This window comes from Triturus cristatus, chromosome 12, assembly GCF_964204655.1.
Source record: "Triturus cristatus chromosome 12, aTriCri1.1, whole genome shotgun sequence".
Taxonomy (NCBI): domain Eukaryota; kingdom Metazoa; phylum Chordata; class Amphibia; order Caudata; family Salamandridae; genus Triturus; species Triturus cristatus.
In genome coordinates this window covers 808,967,500-808,991,282 of record NC_140595.1, presented here as the reverse complement: position 1 = coordinate 808,991,282, position 23,783 = coordinate 808,967,500, and positions in this window count along the sequence as shown.

The window sequence follows — 23,783 nt, the reverse complement described above, 5'->3', positions numbered from 1 at the left end:
AAGTACAATAGCACTGGAACTCCTACATGGTCGTAAGGGGCAATTGCACCTAATGGGCCTGAAATATGCCTTCTTCTTACCGACTAAACTGAAGGTGGGGGATGGAGGAAAAAAAGAATGTCTTCCATTTCCCCAAAGGGACATGGACCTGGCTGCAACAGAAAGGGGTAATGCTCCCCACAGAAGTCAAAATATTGCATGGAGATGCAAACGCAAATACCAATGATAGAGGAAGACCTGACTCCCCGGAAGTCACCCCACCTCGAAGAAAGCAGCAACTGAATGCCCAGAAGTAGTGGCAGAGGTGATACAACACAGTCGTAATCCCTTCTCTGTCCTGGACTCAGATCATGGCTCAGAAACAGACACTGAAATGAATGCATCAGATGCCTCTTAACAAACTGGACCGGTCCTTGCGCCCAGGCTGGCGGATGACATGGTGTACTGCTCGATTTTCCCGGCCTTCCGGTGTTGCAGGGCAGTCCATATGACTTCAGTCTCTTTCCATCCGAGTCTAAGGACTGGAGTAGTGAATAGGGCCTAGCTATTAGACATTTGTGACACAATCCCGTGCTCCTACCCATAGCTCAGGGCCTACACACATAGCCTAGGGGATAGGTACGGTAGCCTTGAGGATAACTTGCCCTATAGTGAGGGTATTTCATAGAGCTGTGTTGAATTCAGGCCTGGTAGGCCTGAATCGGGAAAGCATGTTTATTGAATGTATAATAGACTGAAGTCAAGGGTGGAATGTACTGCTCGATTTTCCCGGCCTTCCGGTGTTGCAGGGCAGTCCATGTGACTTCAGTCTCTTTCCATTCAAGTCTAAGGGTTAGAGTAGTGTATAGAGCCTATTTATTAGGCACTTCTTCCCCATAGATCAGGGTTTGCACACATAGCCTAGGGGATAGATTCGGTAGCCTTGAGAATAACTTGCCCTATAGTGAGGGTATTGCATAGAGCTGTGTTGAATTCAGGCCTGGTAGGCCTTAAACGGGAAAGCATGTTTATTGAATGTATAATAGACTGAAGTCAAGGGTGGAATGTACTGCTCGATTTTCCCGGCCTTCCGGTGTTGCAGGGCAGTCCATGTGACTTCAGTCTCTTTCCATTCAAGTCTAAGGGTTAGAGTAGTGTATAGAGCCTATTTATTAGGCACTTCAACATGACCCTGTGTTCTTCCCCATAGATCAGGGTTTGCATACATATCCTAGGGGATAGATTCGTTAGCATTAGGGGTAATATGTTCTGTAGTAAGGGTATCTAATGGAGCTGTGCTGCATTCAGGCCTGGTAGGCCTTAAATGGGAGAGACTCCATCTTTCCTCCTGCTCTAGCAGCTTGGGAAGTTTCTAGGTCATAGGCAGTGTTTTAGTTAGAAGGTGTTATTCGCTTGGAAGAGAACCGGTTCAGGCCGGCCCTTATCGAAGGATTGTATTCTCCTTCATGCTGAAGACACTACAACAGGCCGGCCGGCTGGGAACGTGTCCTTGGCACGGGGAGGTACAGGAATTTGGTGGGCGGCAGGTTTCGAGCTGGAAATTTCCATGAGAGAATGCACATCTATATTAGTGAAAGTCTGAGGCAGAGACTGGCACTTGCTTCTAGACCATAGGCGGCATTTGGCCGTTAGCAGTAAAGCTACTACTTATTCCAGGGAAGACAGATGATGAACCTGAATCTAAAGAGAAGAGATTAGCTGATGAGGAGGAGGTTCCAGTGACTCGGAGGAAAAAGAGAAGGGAGTAAATCTGTGACTGCAGAGGTGTGACTTCCAGGCGAAGCCAAGGCGCAGACGGAAAGGGAACCTAGATGACCTTTGAGTATATAACCAGGTGATGTTAACCCTGTACTATTGAAGTATATAACTTAACCTTTCGCTTTTCTTTGTAGGTTACACATTATATTGCTATGTTATGCGATTGTAAATGTATGAGTAATAAAGTGTCCCGATGGTAATGTCTCAATATGTATTGCGTGTTCTTATATGAGAAGATAGCCCATTCTTCTAGTCAGTTGTCTTGATCTGAACAGACGTGAATCCTGGACAGGTAAGCGGTAACTGAATAAGGGAGAAGGGAGCTCTTCAAACTGGAGAACAGGTTGTGCTTAACTAACAGTCTCTGTGTGATCTGATATATAAATAGTGGTACCGATTCCCTTGTTGCATGTCGTGGTAACCATAGGATGAGCACGTGTGAGGCTGCTGTCTAGGCAGGAGTACCTGGGTCCGTCTGGGACCGCGAGGACTTTGTAGCTGCCGCCGAGGTAGGAGTATCTGGGTCCGTCTGGGACCGTGAGAACTTTGCAGGCTGCCGAATGGGTAGGAGATTCTGGGTCTAACAAAGGCCGCGAGACTTTGAGTGTCGCTGCCGAATGGGTAGGAGGTTCTGGGTCTAACAAAGGCCGCGAGACTTTGAGTGTCGCTGCCGAATGGGTAGGAGGTTCTGGGTCTAACAAAGGCCGCGAGACTTTGAGTGTCGCTGCCGAATGGGTAGGAGGTTCTGGGTCTAACAAAGGCCGCGAGACTTTGAGTGTCGCTGCCGAATGGGTAGGAGATTCTGGGTCTAACAAAGGCCGCGAGACTTTGAGTGTCGCTGCCGAATGGGTAGGAGGTTCTGGGTCTAACAAAGGCCGCGAGACTTTGAGTGTCGCTGCCGAATGGGTAGGAGGTTCTGGGTCTAACAAAAGGCCGCGAGACTTTGAGTGTCGCTGCCGAATGGGTAGGAGATTCTGGGTCTAACAAAGGCCGCGAGACTTTGAGTGTCGCTGCCGAATGGGTAGAAGAGTCTGGGTCTAACACAGGCCGCGAGACTTTGAGTGTCGCTGCCGAATGGGTAGGAGGTTCTGGGTCTAACAAAGGCCGCGAGACCTTGCGTGTCGCTGCCGAATGGGTAGGAGATTCTGGGTCTAACAAGGGCCGCGAGACTGTGGGTGTCACTGCCGAATGGGTAGGAGATTTTGGGTCTGAGATTGCGAGGCTGTGAGGCCTCCATATATAATTATAATAGGAATTCCCTGTCCTTAGGTGGTACGCATATATGTGGTTATTTAGGTGTAAAAAGGCCCTAGGGAGGGGGTAACGTTCTGCATTTGGGTTAGAAGGGCTCTGTAGAGCAGGTTCCACCCGATCTAAAAACCCAAGCAGAACACATGGTCTGACCAATGGGCAGTGGCGCTCAGCCCTCCAATGACATTTACAGAGTGCAACTTCCAGGACCACAGGTCTCACATGACAATCAGTACCCAGGGTTGTTGGCAGCCACACTGACCTCTTATGGGTCTGGGGGGAGAAAAGAAGGCAGCGCCCCCTACACACCCAACGGGTGGGATAGACTTCATCACACAGGTTAACTTTTATATGTTTTTCTGTTATTCAAATGGCATGAGGTATGAAATGCAAGATGCCAGGGAGGGGGTAATTGGGAAGTTGGTTACTAAAGTTTACCAAGGTTACAGTGCAACATGCATTGAATTACTCACAAACACCGCCCCACCTAGGCACGGTAGGGTGCCATTGAACTCCCACCTGCCGGCCCGCACAAAGTCAAGATGGGAGACAGCGGCACAGCGCGACTTAAAGACTCCTGAGATCCCCACACAACGTCATCACATGACGGCACTCAGACTCACCGCAGAGACACAATGCCAGACGATGCAACAACAATGGCACCCAAATACAACATCCTGACTTGGAGCATACGGGATATGGCCACACCCCTCAAAGGGCATGCGATCAAAGCATGTCACATACAAACTGTGCATCAGGTAACAAGAGGGCCCCTGAGTGTAGGTACAGGAAAAAGCGAAAACCAGGGGGAAATGATTCATCAACAAACAACAAAAAATACGCTTCGCCACTACTTTTCAAATATGTGAAACTCTATGAATAATAACGGTCATGAATCAGATATCTTTAATCAATATTTTATTACTATTTAGTATGTATTCATAACAAATACTTCATTCAGACTTATCAAAATTATATTGAGCTACCCATACTATCACAGGATAAAGCAGTCACATCCTCACAGTTGGAATCACTCACACACAGTTATACTAACAGAAAAGAAGAAGGAGAAAACCAAGCTTTCCACATATTAAAACCATTATTAAAAATCCCACATATACATAATACTCAGTTATATGGCAGATTGTTAATAAACATCAGTGTACATAGATGTATATACAACAATATTATTTCCTTGAGTGAATTGATCAATATAGTTATGTACTCCATTAATAAATGTTGACAAGAATTCACGATACCAACAATATGGCCAGAAACTGTCAATTGCGCCGACACGCGTTTCGGTGAAAAGAAGACAATTCCATAGGTTATGACACCTTCATCAGGGCGCTGAATGTAGAGTTTACACAGTGGCACCGACCATCCAAGTAGAGTGTTAGGGAAACAAAAGGGAGCTGATATCAGGTATAAGTGTAGTCTGAGACATAATAAGATAAAAGTTAGGCAAATTTCAGGATAAAAAATCATAAACTATCCTTCACCAATCCAAATAACAGACTAACATATCCACAGCTCAAATTACTTCATATTTCACTACACTAATTCACCACTAATCCTTTATGGATTCCGAAAGAGCGTGCTACTCGTCTAAAATGCGCTTCAACGCCTCATTAGGGGTAGTAACCACTACATAAATGCAAACCTTTTCCCTCTTCTATCTCTCCACTATCCTTCTCAATCCAAATAACAGACTAGCATATCCACCGCTCAAATTACTTTCATATTTTACCAAATTTATTCACCACCAATCCTTTATGAGTTCCGGAGTACCATGCTACTCGCCCAAAAAGTGCTTCGATACCTCGTCAGGGGTAGTAAGCGCTATATAAATGCAATTGCAATACAATAAAATACAATCATTTTTCCCTGGTTTTCAATTTCTCCATACCTATATTCAGGGGCCCTAATGTTACCTGATAGTTGTCCCAGCACACTGCTGCGAGGGTTTGTACTTTTGAATGTGAGTGAGTATACCGACAACGACTGATCTCTGATCTACATTTGGTGTGTTTCTGCTTCCTTCATCATCTGTTTGTACCTATTCTGTAGCAGCGTTTCTTCTCTTTCTCATGTTCTATGGATATCATTATATCCTTATATGTTTATGGTTTTTTTATTTGACACTGTCAGAATTTTTTTAACTCAGACTCTATCCTCTGGTCTTGTCTGAATCCATTTTTTGCAATCCTTATTCTCTTGAAGAAAGGGGCTGCTTCCATGGAAAGTATAATACCTTTCCGGTTTAGTGATGAGCAGTTTTTAAAACTATTATCTCAAACTAGCATTACTAATACGCCTTTCTCCCTGGCAAAAGGAGAAAACAAGGAATGGTTCAAATTATTGAATCTTAAAAAGAAAGCTAACAGAACGGCAGGAGTGATCCCAAACGGCTTGAGAATTAGAAATAACCTGGGACTATTCGTTGAGATTAAAACCTTTTTAGAGAAGTGGTCCCTAATAGCTAATCGTTGCTCCCGTGATCTTATGATCCTGAATATCGCAACTGCTATGAAAGTGGCTGATACCCGACTTAAGGAAATAGCAGAAATAAACCTAAAAAAGAACAACACCCTCAATGAGGCCAAAAAACGCATTGAATAAATCAATTTGGAAGTAGACTTCTTGAATATATCATTGAAAAAAGACTAATAAACTTAAAAATGATATTCGATTTTTCTCAGAAGATAAAGTTTATCCGTATCTGCGGGCTAACTACTATAATATCCCTAAAGATAACGCTTACCCCATTGACAATCAACATTGGTCAAATAAAAAAATCTTGACATTCTCAGATACCTCTGAGTCAGAGGGTGAAGGTAGCTCTAACCACTTTGACACCTTTGGCAACAGAAGAGAACATTTTTTCAGACCCTATAGAAACAACAGTTTTTTAGGGAACCGACGGGCACCCCGAAAACAAGATTCAGGAATCAAAAAAGGGGACGATACCAACATGCAGACAGTACTACACATTACTTCCAGACAAGATGCCACCAATATTGGAGGGATTGAATCCAATCCCTGTTTTCAACCTTTCGTCTTTTGAGCTAGATCAACATTTATTAGGACTCTTGTCTAAGGGACTGTCATTTGTCCCTAGTTCTAATATTAACAAATATGAACTAAATCAAGACATACATTCCTGTTCTCAAAGAAAATGTCTTTGAGTTTAAAAACATATGTTACCAACAGATAAAGGGAGTTAGCATGGGGGTGGCCTGTGCCCCCAATGTGGCCAATCTCTATTTATTTGTTTATTTATTTATTTGCAGCGTTTTATATAGCGCAAACTTGACCCGAATCAAATCAGGTATCAGAGCGCTTTACATAGCACTAGTTACGTTACATGAGGACACACATTCATTTTTTTTGTTAGGCACGGGGAGATTAAGTGATTTGCCCAGAATCACAGGAAGTTCAGCGTCATTACCACAACTCGAACCCAGTTCTCCAGGTCCGAGGTCGAGCGCCCTAGCCGTTAGGCCAACTCCTCTCCCCTACTATGGGGCCGATTCCAATCCTGGAAAAAGGCTTTACAAATCGTTGTACGGAGCGTTTTCTCCGTACGACTCGTACCCGGTAAACTTTCCGTACAACCTAGGAAGTACGATTCGTACAGAAAGCCCCTTTCCGTACGAATCGTACAAAACACCGTACGGGTAAAAAAACACAACTAATCTGATCCGGAACAGCATGTACGCGATGTCCGGACGTATTTAAGCAGCGTTTTCCGGCCCAGCAAGTACGATTCGTCCCTATGGCACTCCGTACGGCTCTTTTCTTACGGGAGCCAAAAACAGGTGTAAAAACAGAGTCCCCAGGCATACGAGTCGTATAGGCATACACCCCCATGCATTGTGTATGTACGGTGCGTACCCCCAACATGGCGTATGTACGGTGCGTACCCCCAACATGGCGTATGTACGGTGCGTACATACGCAATGTTGTTGTAAGGTGCATACATATGCCATGTTGGGGGTACGCACCGTACATACGCCATGTTGGGGGTACGCACCGTACATACGCCATGTTGGGGGTACCCACCGTACATACGCGATGTTGTTGTAAGGTGCGTACATATGCATGGGGGGGGCCTGTACGACTCGTACCCCTGTACGACTCGCACCCCAGGAACAACTTTTACCGGGATACGAGTCGTACAAAGTTCGCTTCATAGCGGGTAAAGGCATTCCCCGTGTACGGGACGTTTTCCATACGAATCGTAAATCCGGATCGTACTAGTACGGTTGGACTGCATTTTTACGATTCGTACGTAAAAGTGTCCGGGTCCGTCTCGTACAACTTTTCCCGATCCGATTCGTACGGAACGGGCCGATCCATATGTATTTTTCCCATACGAATCGTACTTCACGGGTCGGACGGGACTTGTACGATTCGTACGGAAAAAATTACGGATACGAGTCGTACGGAAAAATAAAATACCAGATCGGAATCGACCCCTATATGGGGATTTTTGAAGGTATATATACCTATATGTCACAATTCATTAAAGATAATGCCATATTTTCAAACGGGATTCAGTCCAGGAAGAGGCACAGAATCTGACCTTGTTGCTATCTGGGATGATCTTAAAAACACAGTTGACCAAAATGGGGTTGCTGGGATACTCCTCTTGGACCTCTCGGCAGCCTTTGACACGGTTGACCATGACACTCTGATACAAAGACTCTATAAAGCCGGCATAGATGGGACTGCTCTAGACTAGATTGCGTCCTACCTTCGAAACAGAACTGATGTCATCCATACCCCACCTTTCTCGTCCAAACCATACTCCACAATTCAATGGACCCTCAAGGCTCATCTTGCCCATGCTTTTCAACATCTACATGAAGTCATTATCGGCATTGATCAATCAATTTCACCTCATGTGCTATAACTATGCAGATGACACTCAAATATTCTTTCAACTTGAATGCCCCAAAGATATTGGAAACTCACCAATTTTCAGTTGTCTCAGAGCTGTGGATCTATGGATGACATGGAGCCATCTCAAATGGAATGCTTCCAAAACCGAAATACTCGTCTGTGGCGATTGAAAAAATGATGACCCACTTACCACCTGGCCTGATAAACTGGGAACACTGCCTAAAGTATCAAAGGATGTAAGAAACCTCAGAATGACCATGGACTCCAAGTTATCAATGAATGCCCAAGTGGAAAAACTAGCAAGATCAAGCTTTCTTACTATAAAAACTCTGCAACGCATCTTCCCCCATCTGAGAATTACACACAAGGTCCAGGCTACCATCTCTCTTGTTCTGTCCAAACTCGATTATGCCATTAGCCTTTACCACAGATCACCTTTAACGACCATGAAAAGACTACAACGGATTCAGAACTCGGCTGCAAGACTACTCTTGCATATCAAACCGCGAGACCACATCTGCCCTTCCTTGAAAGCCCTGCATTGGTTACCGGTTGCCAGAAGATTCATGTTCAAGCTGCTTTGTATCACCCACAAAGTAATACATTGAACAGGACCACTCTTCATCGGGCATAAAATCACCAAACACATTCAACTGAGAAACCTCTGCTGTAAAGTGGCACCTCGCCTCAAAATACCACCGTATAACAAGAAAACCATGGGTGGCACATCCTTCTCTGTTCCAGCGGCCAAACTATGAAACTCTTTACTCCCCAACATAAGATCCACGGATAACCACCTTATCTTCAGAAAACTACTCAAGAATTGGCTCGTCCCCACATCACCACCATATGCAAACAGAAATATACAGCATATCCCTCTATATAGAAGCATTTATTTGGACTATAGATATGTACCTACATATATGTATTGCTTTGTTTAAATGTGTATAGTAATTATGTTTTAAGAAATATAGATACTCGTTAGTTCTGCTTAGAAAATATACATATTACTTTTAGTTACATTGTTCTATGTTTTTAACATGCATATAAGTGTCTGCATAAATAAGTAAATCTTTTATCATAACTATCTACAAATGCTTCACTGCTGAATTACAAAAAATAAAAGCAAATAAAATAATTTAAAGTACAACCTCACTTGAATGCCGGAGTTTATTAAATGCATGTTTAATCTACATATATTACCTTCCTTTATGCATCTATATACCTTCCATGTACTTATGTCTCTATAGATTTATTACTTTACTTGTAATTCAGCATATCCAATGCACTACCCTATTTTTCACCCTATACCGCTCCCAATATATCCTCTACTTCCACTCTCTCATTCATCCCAAACCCCATACCACTACTATGATCAGCAAAATAACCCTTTCTAGACTGTTTCCTCCTCTACCGCCCTTTTACATTATCTCCTACCTCTTTTACTATTCAGATCTCCCAAACAAGCCTTTCTAAATAGGGGTGGGCGGAATTTGCGGAAGCGACTTCCGAAAATTATCGCGAAAATGTTAAAAATCTCCGCAAACAAGCGGAAATATCGCGAAGATGCGGAAGTTTTTTTCCGGCATGTTCGCGAGATTTTCTGCATGGTTGCGGGTCGCCAACTTACACATGTGGTTGCTTGCGGGCGCGGCCATCTTGTTTTCAGTTGTCTCGCGGTGCATGATCGCGAGAAAAAAGACGTGATCGCGCGACGCATGACGTCACTGCGGACGCGAACTGTCGCGAGACAGCGCAAATGGCTAAAACAATACAACATCTCATGGAGAACGCGACCGGATCGGGAAAACTTGTCAGCGAACGCGGGGATTCAGGTAAGGTGATCGCGCGCGCGCGAGAATGTATTATTTTACAGCGCGAGCAAGAACCAAATTATCGCAAAGCTGCGGAATGCGGAAATTTTGACATTTCCGCGCTCTCCGCGGAACGCGGAAATGCCAAATTATCGCAAATTCCGCGAACGGAACGAAAATTTTGCCCAGGCCTATTTCTAAACCCTTCCCTCTGACTCTTCCCCCTCCAACTCCCAGTTACTCATGCCAAAACCCTCCCACTACTGCGATGAGCTCAGAAAAATAGAATTGAAGACTCTTCCCTCCTCCCTCCCTTCACTATTCCTTTTCAGTAAAAGAAAAAAAAACATGTCCACCACTCAAATTAATTTCATATTTCCCTATACTAATTCCCCACTAATCCTGTTTGGGTTCCAGAGTAGCGTGCTACTCACCAAAAAAGCACTTCGACACCTCATCAGGGGTAGCAAGTACTATCTAAATGTGACATTTTTCCCTCTTTTATTCCTCCACTGTCCTTCTCAATCCACATAACAGACTAACATATCCACCGCTCAAATTACTTTCATATTTCACTATATTAATTCACCACTAATCTTTTATGGGTTCTGGAGTAGTGTGCTACTCGCAGAAAAAGCGCTTTGACACCTCATCAGGGTAGTAAGTGCTATATAAATGCAATTACAATTACAATACAATACTGGCCACCAATTCAGTAGCTTGTCAGACACAACAATGTCCCGCGTTTGCTGTGGGCCCGCCATCTATCTGAAATAAATGGACAAATTACCAATTAATATATCAAAGTGCTTCTATCATGCTGCATATTCAAAGAAAGCTTTACAAGAATAATAATGAAAAGTGAAAGTGAGATTTTAGATGTGGTACCCACTGCATACTAATCCCCACTTAAAGAAATCATGACGTCATCTTGCATGTATGGTGACCTAGTGAATCCATTCTCCAGACAATAAGGTGACATCACTGTTGCACTTGTAAGAGGGTGACAGCAGCAGTGACACCAGGAGACCTGTATGTTTAATGCTGGCTGCAGTGACGCCTAGTGGTAGATGAGTATATGATGCCTGAAGCCGTGACAGATAGGGACTTGCAAGAGGATGACAGCTGTAGGGACACTAGGAGACCTATATGTTTGATGCTGGCACAGTGACTCACAGTGGTAGATGAGTGTATGACGCTAGAAGCAGTGACAGGTAGAGACTTGTAAGAGGATGACAGCTGCAGGGATACTAGGAGACCTATATGTTTGATGCTGGCACAGTGACTCATAGTGGTAGATGAGTGTATGACGCTAGAAGCAGTGACAGTTAGAGACTTCATGACGTCATCTTGCCTGTATGGTGACCTAGAGAATCCATTCTCCAGACAATAAGGTGACATCACTGTTGCACTTGTAAGAGGATGACAGCAGCAGTGACACCAGGAGACCGGTATGTTTGTTGCTGGTTGGAATGGCGCCTAGTGGTAGATGAGTGTATGATGCCAGAAGCCGTGACACATAGAGACTTGCAAGAGGAGGACAGCTGAAGGGACACTAGGAGACCTATATGTTTGATGCTGGCACAGTGACTCCTAGAGGTAGATGAGTGTATGATGCCAGAAGCAGTGACACCTGAGACTTGTAAGAGGATGACAGCTGCAGTGACACCTAGAGACTTGTAAGAGGTTGATGGCTTCAGTGACACCTAGAGACTTGTAAGAGGATGACAGCAGCAGTGACACCCGGAGACCTGTATGTTTGATGCTGGCTGCAGTGACTCCTAGTGGTAAATGAGTGTATGACGCCAGAAGCATTGACACCTGGGACTTGTAAGAGGATGACAGCAGCAGTGACACCCGGAGACCTGTATGTTTGATGCTGGCTGCAGTGACTCCTAGTGGTAAATGAGTGTATGACGCCAGAAGCATTGACACCTGGGACTTGTAAGAGGATGACAGCAGCAGTGACACCAGGAGACCTGTATGTTTGTTGCTGGTTGGAATGACGCCTAGTGGTAGATGAGAATATGATGCCAAAAGCCGTGACACATAGGGACTTGCAAGAGGATGCCAGCTGCAGGGACACTAGGAGACCTATATGTTTGATGCTGGCACAGTGACTCCTAGAGGTAGATGAGTGTATGACGCTAGAAGCAGTGACACCTGGGACTTGGAAGAGGATGACAGCTGCAGTGACACCTAGAGACTTGTAAGAGGGTGACGGCTTCAGTGACACCTGGGACATGTAAGAGGATGACAGCAGCAGTGACACCCGGAGACCTGTATGTTTGATGCTAGTTGCAGTGACTCCTAGTGGTAAATGAGTGTATGACGCTAGAAGCATTGACACCTGGGACTTGTAAGAGGATGACAGCAGCAGTGACACCCGGAGACCTGTATGTTTGATGCTGGCTGCAGTGACTCCTAGTGGTAAATGAGTGTATGACGCCAGAAGCATTGACACCTGGGACTTGTAAGAGGATGACAGCAGCAGTGACACCCGGAGACCTGTATGTTTGATGCTGGCTGCAGTGACTCCTAGTGGTAAATGAGTGTATGACGCCAGAAGCATTGACACCTGGGACTTGTAAGAGGATGACAGCAGCAGTGACACCACGAGACCTGTATGTTTGATGCTGGCTGCAGTGACTCCTAGTGGTAAATGAGTGTATGACGCCAGAAGCATTGACACCTGGGACTTGTAAGAGGATGACAGCAGCAGTGACACCAGGAGACCTGTATGTTTGATGCTGGTTGCAGTGACTCCTAGAGGTAGATGAGTGTATGACGCCAGAAGCATTGACACCTGGGACTTGTAAGAGGATGACAGCTTCAGTGACACCAGGAGACCTGTATGTTTGATGCTGGCTGCAGTGACGCCTAGTGGCAAGTGAGAGTATGCAGTGAGAGATAAGTGCGCTGAAGAGTGTGACGCTGCTCGTAGTGACCTCTAGTGGTTTGCAGGAGTACAGGGCTGACGTGAGGCGGGTCGAAGGCTGAGGGGTGCGCAGGAGCTCTGACGGGTGACCAGAACAGGAGTGGGTAACAGTGAGGGTAGATGTGGGGCGTGGGGAATGGTGCAGGGGTGCCCAGCCCCCCCAAACCTCCTACGGGACTCCAGCAATAATATTATTTTGCTTTTCTGTACTAAGTGGGCCCGAGGAGAGAAAATAAACAGAAACGCCAAGATGGATTCCTGGTGAATTCAGAAACCAGTTTAAACAGAGTGGATTAATGATGCCTCCTCGACTAATTGCCGCCGCTGCCCCAACCCAATTACCATAATTGGCTGAGATGACAGCGCCGCCCAGGGAGAGCTCTCCCTGCTGCAGGGGAAGTGCGGCCGCCCGGGGCGCCAGTGGGCCACAGCGAGTGAGTGCGGGCGGAGGAAACTCGGGGAGAAGGGGGTCCATGAGAGGGAGCGAAGGGTGGGCGCCTCTGAGGGCGCCCTTTGTGCTGTGTGTGCAGTCACACCGTGAGAGGACACACATATCTGGGGCAGGGGTCCCCCAACTATGGTCTTGCCGATTTTTGGTGGATCTCAAAGTTCCAAGCAGTAACTAAACATGCCTTTAAATTCAGTATTTATCTTTGTCACATTTGCTGCGCTTCAAAGCAGAGGTCGAATGTCAAGCTATGTCTGCTGACAAATTGCTGCTTCCTTCTTTTTAACCTGGGGATTGATTTTTACAAACTCAACTCTCCTTAAAGTCAGAAACGGAAAGCTAAAGTGAGCACTCTAGTTGGGGCAATGGCACAAAAAAACATGAGGGGGTGCTGCAAAGTACACGGTGCCCCCCTCCCCTCTGTCAGGAGCCTCATGTCCAATAAAGGTAGGTGGGTCACGGAAGTTTGTCGATCTAATAATCAAGTCGTTGTTCTAAAACGTTAGATGTCTGGGTGTTCATTATCCCATGCAGTGATGCAGTAAGAGGAAAGAAATGTCTGAAGTGTTCTGTATTCCATGCAGAGAGAGGATAGAAATGTCAGGCTGTTCTATATTCCATGCAGTGATGCAGTGAGAGGATAGAAATGTCTGAAGTGTTCTTCATTCCACACAGTGATGCAGTGAGATGATAGAAATATCTGGAGTGTTCTTTATTCCATGCAGTGATGCAGTGAGAGGATAGAGATGTCGGAGTGTTCTTCATTCCATGCAGTGATGCAGTGAGAGGATAGAAATGTCAGGCTGTTCTATATTCCATGCAGTGATGCAGTGAGATGATAGAAATGTCTGGAGTGTTCTTCATTCCATGCAGTGATTCTGTGAGAGGATAGAAATATCTGGAGTGTTCTTCATTCCATGCAGTGATTCTGTGAGAGGATAGAAATATCTGGAGTGTTCTTCATTCCATGCAGTGATTCTGTGAGAGGATAGAAATGTCAGGGAGCTCTTTATTTCATGCAGTGATGCAGTGAGATGATAGAAATGTAAGGGTGTTCTTTATTCCATGCAGTGATTCTGTGAGAGGATAGAAATGTCAGGGTGCTCTTTATTTCATGCAGTGATGCAGTGAGAGGATAGAAATGTCTGGAGTGTTCTTCATTCCATGCAGCGATTCTGTGAGAGGATAGAAATATCTGGAGTGTTCTTCATTCCATGCAGCGATTCTGTGAGAGGATAGAAATGTCAGGGGGCTCTTTATTCCATGCAGTGATGCAGTGAGATGATAGAAATATCTGGAGTGTTCTTCATTCCATGCAGTGATTCTGTGAGAGGATAGAAATATCGGGAGTGTTCTTCATTCCATGCAGTGATTCTGTGAGAGGATAGAAATGTCAGGGAGCTCTTTATTTCATGCAGTGATGCAGTGAGATGATAGAAATGTAAGGGTGTTCTTTATTCCATGCAGTGATTCTGTGAGAGGATAGAAATGTCAGGGTGCTCTTTATTTCATGCAGTGATGCAGTGAGAGGATAGAAATGTCTGGAGTGTTCTTCATTCCATGCAGCGATTCTGTGAGAGGATAGAAATATCTGGAGTGTTTTCATTCCATGCAGCGATTCTGTGAGAGGATAGAAATGTCAGGGGGCTCTTTATTCCATGCAGTGATGCAGTGAGATGATAGAAATATCTGGAGTGTTCTTCATTCCATGCAGCGATTCTGTGAGAGGATAGAAATATCTGGAGTGTTCTTCATTCCATGCAGCGATTCTGTGAGAGGATAGAAATGTCAGGGGGCTCTTTATTCCATGCAGTGATGCAGTGAGATGATAGAAATATCTGGAGTGTTCTTTATTTCATGCAGTGATGCAGTGAGATGATAGAAAAGTCTGGAGTGTTCTTCATTGCATGCAGTGATTCTGTGAGAGGATAGAAATATCTGGAGTGTTCTTTATTTCATGCAGTGATGTAGTGAGAGGATAGAAATGTCAGTGTTCTGTATTCCATGCAGTGAGGGGATAGAAATGTTTGAAGTGTCCTTTATTCCATGCAGCGATACAGTGAGAGGATAGAAATATCTCTGGGTGTACTTTATCCAGTGCAGTGTTACAATGAGAGGATGGAAATGTCTGTGGTTGTTCTTTTCTCCATGTGGTGGTGCAGTGAGAGGATAGAGAGGTCTCTGGTTGTTCTTTATTCCATGCATTAATGCAGTGAGAGGATAGAAATGTCTGAAGCGTTCTGTATTCCATGCAGTGATGCAGTGAGAGGATAGAAATATCGGGGTCTTCTATATTCCATGCAGTGATGCAGTGAGAGGATAGAAATGTCAGGGTGCTCTTTATTTCATGCAGTGATGCAGTGAGAGGATAGACATGTCTGAAGTGTTCTGTATTCCATGCAGTGATGCAGTGAGAGGATAGAAATATCGCGGTGCCTGGCTGTGGAATTCACTCCCAACCAGCCTCAGACAGGTGGAAGATCTTCTGCAGTTTAGGAAGACATTGAAGACCTGGCTCTATCCTAATGGTGCTGTTTAGGCTCCTTTTTTTCAATAATAGTTGCAGTTTTCACTGCAACATATGTGCATGGTTTGAGTTAGTGTACGTCAGCACCAGGATGCCCGTGGGGTGATAGTGCGCTTTATAGGTCTATTTAACATTAACATTAACATTAATTCCACGCGCTGGCGCAGTGAGAGGATAGAAATGTCTGAGGGTGTTCTTTATTCCACGCAGTGATACAGTGAGAGAATTGAAGTGTCTGTGGTTGTTCTTTTCTCCATGCGGTGATGCCGTGAGAGGATTGAAAGGTCTGTGGTTGTTCTTCATTCCACGCAGTGGCGCAGAGGGAGGATAGAAATGTCTGTGGGTGTTCTTTATTCAAGACAGTGATACAGTGAGAGGATATAAATGTCTGTGGGTGTTCTTTATTCCATGCAGTGAGGAAGTGAGATATGATAGAAAAATCTGGGCTGATCTTTATTCCATGCAGTGATACAGTGAGTTATGATAGGCACCTCCAGGGCTTTGCTTACTACATGCAGTGATGGACAGGAATGCATGGTGTAGGAGAGTAGGATCTGCTTCTTATGGTTACCCCCACTTTTTGCTGATGTTTCACTGTTTATCGACTTTAGTCTGGCTGGGACCCTGCTATTCAGGGCCACAGCATAGCTGCTTCCTCTTTAAATTGATTGCATGTACTTTAGGTGCACTTCAGATTGGATTCTGGGGTACCCTTATAAGTCCCCAGTATATGGTATAATATATACCCGGGGCATAGGTACCCCAGAGGCCTACCAGGGGCTGCAGCATGTATTGTGCCACCCCTGGGAAGCCATTTAAAATGACACAACAGGTCTGCTACAGCAGCCTGTGTAAGGTGGTGTATGCACCCCTTACTGAGATATAGGTTCCCTATATCTCTCCATATCACTGAAGATATAAACCTATCAGTCATCCCTATGGCAGGCCATATCAATCCTGAAGGCAGGGTGATGGGTTTTATGTGAGAGGGTGCCCATGCATGAGCAGAGCTCCTCTGCAGCCTTTGGAACCTTAATTCCGGGGTTGTTTGTGATGCAGCCAAACCATATACTCTTAAGTGCATTATAACCTCGTGGTAAATGGTAACTGTGGAATGGTGCATGGAAACATGTCGTGTTTGGTGTCAAACACCTTGGAATTATACCTCCACACCAGTAACTGGTGTGGGATGTATGATTCCACCCTATTAGAGGGAGAAACACGACAGCACCGGTACACTCGGTACCAACTTCACAGACCCTGGCATCACAAAATGGATGCTGCCAGCCACAGACACAAGTCTGCCCTCCTGCTGCTGGATGAAACTCCGGCAGGGGAGGCCTGGACAATAAGTTTCCTGTCACATGGAGGTGTAACCACCTCCCAGACAGGCTTTAGTGTATTGGGGCTGGGTGGGTGCACTCCAAGAGTGCTTTGATGTCTGCACTGGGGGCACATTTGGTGTCCCTGTGCATAGTCCAGCTCAAACCGGTTGCAGGGGCACTCAGCCCCTGCTCTGGCACGAAACTGGACAAAGGATATGGGTGTAGCCACCCCTCTGTCCTGACCCTCCCATAGGTGGGTCCCCAGAGTTTGTCCCACCCCTTCCTTGGGTATAAAGTAGAAACCCCTGACTACAGGACTTTAGATTTACCTGGACAAAACTCTGCTACAGGATCCCAGAACCTCCACTATCTACACGACGTTGGATGACCGAAGAATCTCCCTTGGAGTAAAGGAGTTACTCCCCTGCAAGGCAGGCACCAAAGACACATCTGTCCGGTTTGCATCGACGTTGCATCCGAAGGACACTGACAATTTTGCAACACAGGAGGTGGGTTTCCAAGCTTCCCTGAGTCCGATCCATGTGCTCAGCACACCTGAGATCCAAAGCCCTCGCGGGACCGTGCAACCCGAACCCCTGGACACCGCGACCATTTGCAGCAGCATATGCTTCTTGGCAATCCCTGATGCTGTGCTTTAGGCTACTTGTAGTCTTGACCCCAAGCAGTGATTCCACTGAAGATTGCTGGCCTACACTCTCAGGGTGACCCGTGGGCTGGTATCTAGTGATTCCTCTCGAGGTCCCTTCGCGATCCCTTGTCCGTCGACTTGTGGGTCCCTGAGAAGGATACTTTGACTGTAACGGGCTTACCTGGTTGCTCCAGACGTGCCCTGACTCTCCATCGCTTGGGGAGTCCACAGGACCTTGCTGGTACACACCAAAGCCATTTTTCTCTCACTGCATGGGTATTAGATGTGCCCTGCATTAATACAGAAGCCATACACATATAAACGTGTTCACTCTGTTTCATGCAGTGATGCAGTGAGATGATTGAGACATCTGGGGTGATGTTTATTCCATGCAGTGATACAGTGAGTTATGATAGGCACCTCTAGGGCTTTGCTTTGTCCATGTAATGTCAGGATATGAATACAGAAGCCACACCCATATAAACGTGTTGACTCTATTTCATGCGGTGATGCAGTGAGCGGAATGAGATGTCTGGGGTGAGATTTATTCCATGCAGGGATGCATAGGAATGTCTGGGGCGTTCGCTGTGAGGTGCATTAATACAGAAGCCATAGACATGTAAACATGTTCACTTTAATGCATGCAGTGATGCAGTGAGATGATTGCTTCGTCTGATGTGTTCTTTATTCCATGAAGTGATACAGTGAGAAGATTGAGATGTCTGGGCGATGTTTATTCCATGCAGTGGTGTACAGGAATACCTGGGGCATTAGCTGTGCCCTGCATTAATACAGAAGCCGTAGACATGTAAACATGCTCACTCTATTCCATGCAGTGATGCAGTGAGAGGGTTGAGATGTCTGGGCGATGTTTATTCCATGCAGTGGTGTACAGGAATACCTGGGGCATTAGCTGTGACTCAAGAACTGGGTTTTTAGAACCCAGCGGCGCCAGGGGCACGCCCAAAGTCTTCGGGTTCACCTGTCTTAGAATACAGAGACACAGGATAATTCTTGGTGGCGTCAGAGATCGAATTTATTGGCTGCAGCCAGTAACAGAATTCCTAGAAGTCATCACGGTATGAGTTCTCACGAGACTGCTCAAATTTACAAAGCAAGTCATCCCTTTTTATACCAACCACATCACATTTCAGACAAACACCCATTCTTTTACAATTTGTCCAATCACATATAACCATACAAAAGGTATCGCATGACGGTAAAACCCACTTTTCAGTTGTCCGGCCCATGATCAATCATCGAACAATCCCTACATTCTTCTTTAGACAAGCCGGATAAACCCATAATAAAGAGACCACAACCCATATCGTAAATAGACCATAAAAGAAGAAACAGAAACAGATAGAAGTTGGATGAGGCATGTTTGTGTGCAATAAAACTTTACGAGATCCCTGCCCTGACCCTTAATCAAGATCAGCTAGCGGGCAGGAACGGGTTTGGCAGGGTCGGCCTCAGGCAACGAGGTCAGTTCACTCAAGTCATGTAGGAGTCAGCACAAACTCGAGCTAAGGTGCGCCTGTCCAAAAAAACTCGTTTGACCATAGTCATCGGCCTATGTGAGGGCAACCACAAAATGGCTACCATGGCAAAATGGAACCCAGGGTTCGGAACGAAAACCCTAAATACGCAGTGAATCCATTGATGTAATGTGACGAAAACACACGTACTAGCCGAACTCACTAGTTACGGTTCGCTGTTACCAAAATCGTAACGGAACCATGATATTTATAACGCAGATTCAGGATTCACGGAACCTCAGACCCTCCTTTTACCCTTACATAGGCAATCTCAGTCTGCATCTAAATCGATGTCGATATTCATCAAATCATCAAGGTGCTGTTGAAGCATCATCATCATCAAGGTGCTGTTGAAGCATCATCTTATCTCTCTGTACCTTTCTCAAGACAGGCGGTCTCCTAACACATGTAGTAGCACAAAGGCCACATATGACAGGCCCACACTGTACACAGAGACAACACGAGAAAAGAATCGCTAAAGCCACACCAATGATCGTCAGAATCTTCCATCCCCAAGCGGATAACAGTCCCCAAAACCATCCAGTTAACGACCAATCTCCTCCGCCCGTATGTATTGACTCGGAGATCTTATGTAGCCTGGAGATGGCCTCGTATACGGTCGGAGCATTATCTGGAATGAAAACGCAGCAACTCGATTGGATCACTTTACATACTCCACCTCGATCTGCAAGTATGACATCCATACGATTCTGCAATGTCATAAGGCGATCCGCTTGAAGCTCAGCTGTCAAATTACTAAGGGCACCGGCAGTTTAGTTTATGGTGGAGTCAACCACTCTCGTCAATTGCCGCAAGCTCCTACTGTTAGCCATAGGTCCCCAAAAGGGCCAAAACGGTAGAAAACCCTTAAGGAAGTCTCCCACTTCTTGTCCAGCGGTATCTTCCTGATCGAAGACACCCCTAACAACTCTTGTCTTGTGGTAATCTGCGGCAGCAGTATACGTAGGAGGCAACACATATCCAACATAACACGTTCCCGAAAAATCAGGGGGCAACCATGTATATGCTCTGTTGTAACAAACGAAATACGTACCCTTGGCTGCCAAAAACAGCGGGGAAGACTGAGACGTAAAAACATACGTCTGAGTACAGACACTCTTCCCTAACTGAGCTTTCGGATTCCTGCCAATACCTTGCAGACAAAAATGACTTTGGTGGGGTACGATCCAAATCGGAGGTGACCTCTTTCGTCTCTGCTTTTCACTCAGGCTAACACTGTATCCAGTCGCGTTCCAGCCAACATAAGCTAGTAACTCGTCCTTGGGATAGTCCTATACGCATCGATATCCCTACTCATATTCGCAATTCCCTTCACCAAGGCTTTATTACTCGAGTTATCTCTTATGGAACACAGGGGATAGACTTCAATAGCATAAATGAACATCGTCTGGAAAGCCCATAAATACCCATTCTGACTAAACGGCAGAACCAGATAGGGAATACCTCTATCCGTAGTATGTGGCATAAGACCACACACCCAACAATTAGTGATGTTCACCACCAACTAATGTTGATGCAGAAGCTGCACAAATGAGTTATTTACAAATTCTGACCTTCTAATTTGCTCGTGTTCGGGTAAGATATGAAAAGAATGCAAAGAAGTAGTAATAGGAAAAGACGTAGGTTGGGAAGTGGGTGCAGAAGTCAATTGGGTAGAAAAAACAATCCAACCCACCAAAGCTAACGTCATGCTAAGAAACATCAGAATACATGTAATCGGAAAACATTTGAGATGCATTATCCTGCATAGTTTCATCTTAAAGTTCGTTTTCTCAACAGCTCTCTTGGTCTCAAAAAAACTCCATCCTCTCACCGTGCTTTCCGCGGCGGTTGGTTTTCTTCTGCTAGGGAGTGCGTCTGTCAGTCCAGGGAACGCCCTAGGACCAACCAGAACCATCGACCTTGTGTCTACACGGCTGCAATCCCAAGTCTTTACACCGCGACCTTACAGCTGAACCCGGATGGTGGTTCGAAAAAAAGAAAAAAAGATCAAAACAGTTCCTTGGCTGAGAGAGTGCTGTTCTCAAAATGAAAGGAATTATTTGTTCTTTATTAGTCCATTGTCTCTAGACCGCAGGTTATAACGACTTTTACCAGGCTCTGTCGGACTTCGAAACAACAGTTCAGGTTCAGTGGTGTCCAATCTTAAAGGTGAAGGCACAGCTGCTTGCAAGACATCGTCATCTCCTTTCTCAGACCTTGTCCATACCAACTCAGCGTCGCTAAACGGTGTGAATTTCGGCAATCTCTCAGTTTCGGTGTCTGCGATGCCTTCGCGGATCCACTGGTCGTACGGCAGAGGTAAAGGTACCCTCTTACAGTGTACGCCGTGGATCCAATTTCTTTTTCCGAAGACTTTTACAGATGTCCTTGTAGACAACAACACCTGGTGAGGGCCCGTCCAACGGGGCTGATCGTTCTTAGTCCTCTGGAAATTCTTTACCAGGATCCAATCACCAGGATTGATAGTATGACCTGGGTCCACAGATGCTGGTGGCAAGCTATCATGAACCTGTTGATGCAAGACACGCAATTTAGCCGTCAGGTCATACAAATAGTCCACCAATACAGGATAATTGATGTCACTAAATTTAGTTGGTCTCGGCACTCCCCACACATTTGCCGGTCGACCAAAAACAATTTCATATGGACTAAGTCCAATTCGGGAATGTACTGTAGTTCTAGTTGACAAAAGTGCCAATGGCAAGGCATCGGGCCATTGGAGACTAGAACTCGCCTGAATCTTGGCTAACTTCAGCTTCAGAGTGCCATTATAGCATTCCACTAAACCAGCTGATTAGGGATGATTCGCAGGTTGGAATTTCTGCCTTATGCCCAAACCCTCACATACTCTCTTCACGATCCTGCCCACAAACTCACTTCCGTTATCACTCCACACCATCCTTGGCAACCCGAACCTAGGGAAATATTCTTTGAGCAAGACTTTAGCTGTGGACAAGGCAGTATTATCTTTTAGGGGGTATGCCTCTACCCATCTAGAAAAGGCACAAACAACTACAAGGACGTATTTCAAATTGTTGCATCTTTCCATGTGGATAAAATCCAATTGCAAAACCTCAAACTGATACGTCGGAGGCGCGACGTGACCAGCTGGAGTTGGAGTTCCCTTACCAGGATTATACATCAGACACACCATACAATTCTTGACCACATTCTCCGCACACTTGGGAATTCCTCCATTCTCCCACACTGGAGCCAACAGCTTACAAATCCCTTTCACACTGATGTGAGACATTCCATGTGCCATCGTAACCACTGCAAGCACATACGCATCGGGTAACATCCGTCTTTGGTGTTCCGACAACTCAACCCAACAACCAGTTGAATCCAATCTACCCGTAGTTTCTCTCCACACGTTTTTTTCATTCTCCGTAGCTTCGGCCTGAATCGATTTCACACTCTCAATCATATCTCACACATTCCAGCTGCGCCAATCCATCTCGCAGGGCCTGCAACATACATTCGACCCATCATATTTTTCGCTGTTTCTTTCGCAACTTCGTCCGCAAACGCGTTACCACGACCAACATCATCCGTAACCTTTCGGTGAGCACTACACTTCACAATCGCAACTTGCTTCGGCAGAGTAAGTGACTCAAGAAGCTCATTCACCAACTGTCCATGTTGGATTTTAGTCCCATGCGACGTAAGGAATCCTCTCTCTCTCCACAAGCGTCCAAAACTGTGCTACACCAAACGCATACTGACTATCGGTATATACATTCACTCTCTTTCCTTCAGACAAGACACACGCTCTCGTTAATGCGATCAATTCCGCTGCTTGTGCTGAATTATAGCTCACTCGTGCAGTTTCAACAATCGTACACAATGTCGTCATGGCATATGCCGCAGTCGTATCACCATTCGGGAGCTTGTAGCATGACCCATCAACCCATAGCGTACCATCTGGATTTGAAAGAGGAGTATCTTTTAGATCAACTCTACCCTTCGTTTCCTCTTCTGTCCTAAGAAAGCAATCATGCTGTTCTTGACCATCCCTATCCACAGAAATCGGCAACAATGTCGCTGGATTTAATACGTTACACCGTTTAATGTGCACGTGACTGGCCAAAAGCGTCAATTCATAATCCGACAACCTTGCACTAGTAAGATGCTGAGTCTTTGTTCTGTTCAATAAAGTATCCACTGCATGTGGAACCATCACAATCAACGTATTATCCATCACCAACCCAGCAGACTGTCGGATGGAAACAGCCACTGCTGCTGTAGCTCTCAAGCAACTCGGCAACGCTCTAGCTACCGGATCCAAAGTCGACGAGAAATATGCACATGGACGCTGCTTCTCACCAAACTGCTGCGTCAAAACTGACAATGCAGAACCCTCTCTCTCATGAACGTAGAGTGTAAATGGCTTACTGTAGTCAGGAGTACCCAACACCGGAGCAGAACACAACGCGTCACGCAATTCAGAAAAACTTTTATGACAATCGTCAGGCCAGGGAAGAGGACTCGGTGTATCCTTACAAGTCAAAGCCAACAAAGGTTTTGCCAATAAGGAAAAATTCGGAATCCACTGTCTACAGTACGACGTGATACCCAAGAAAGCGCGTACCTCTCTCTGCGT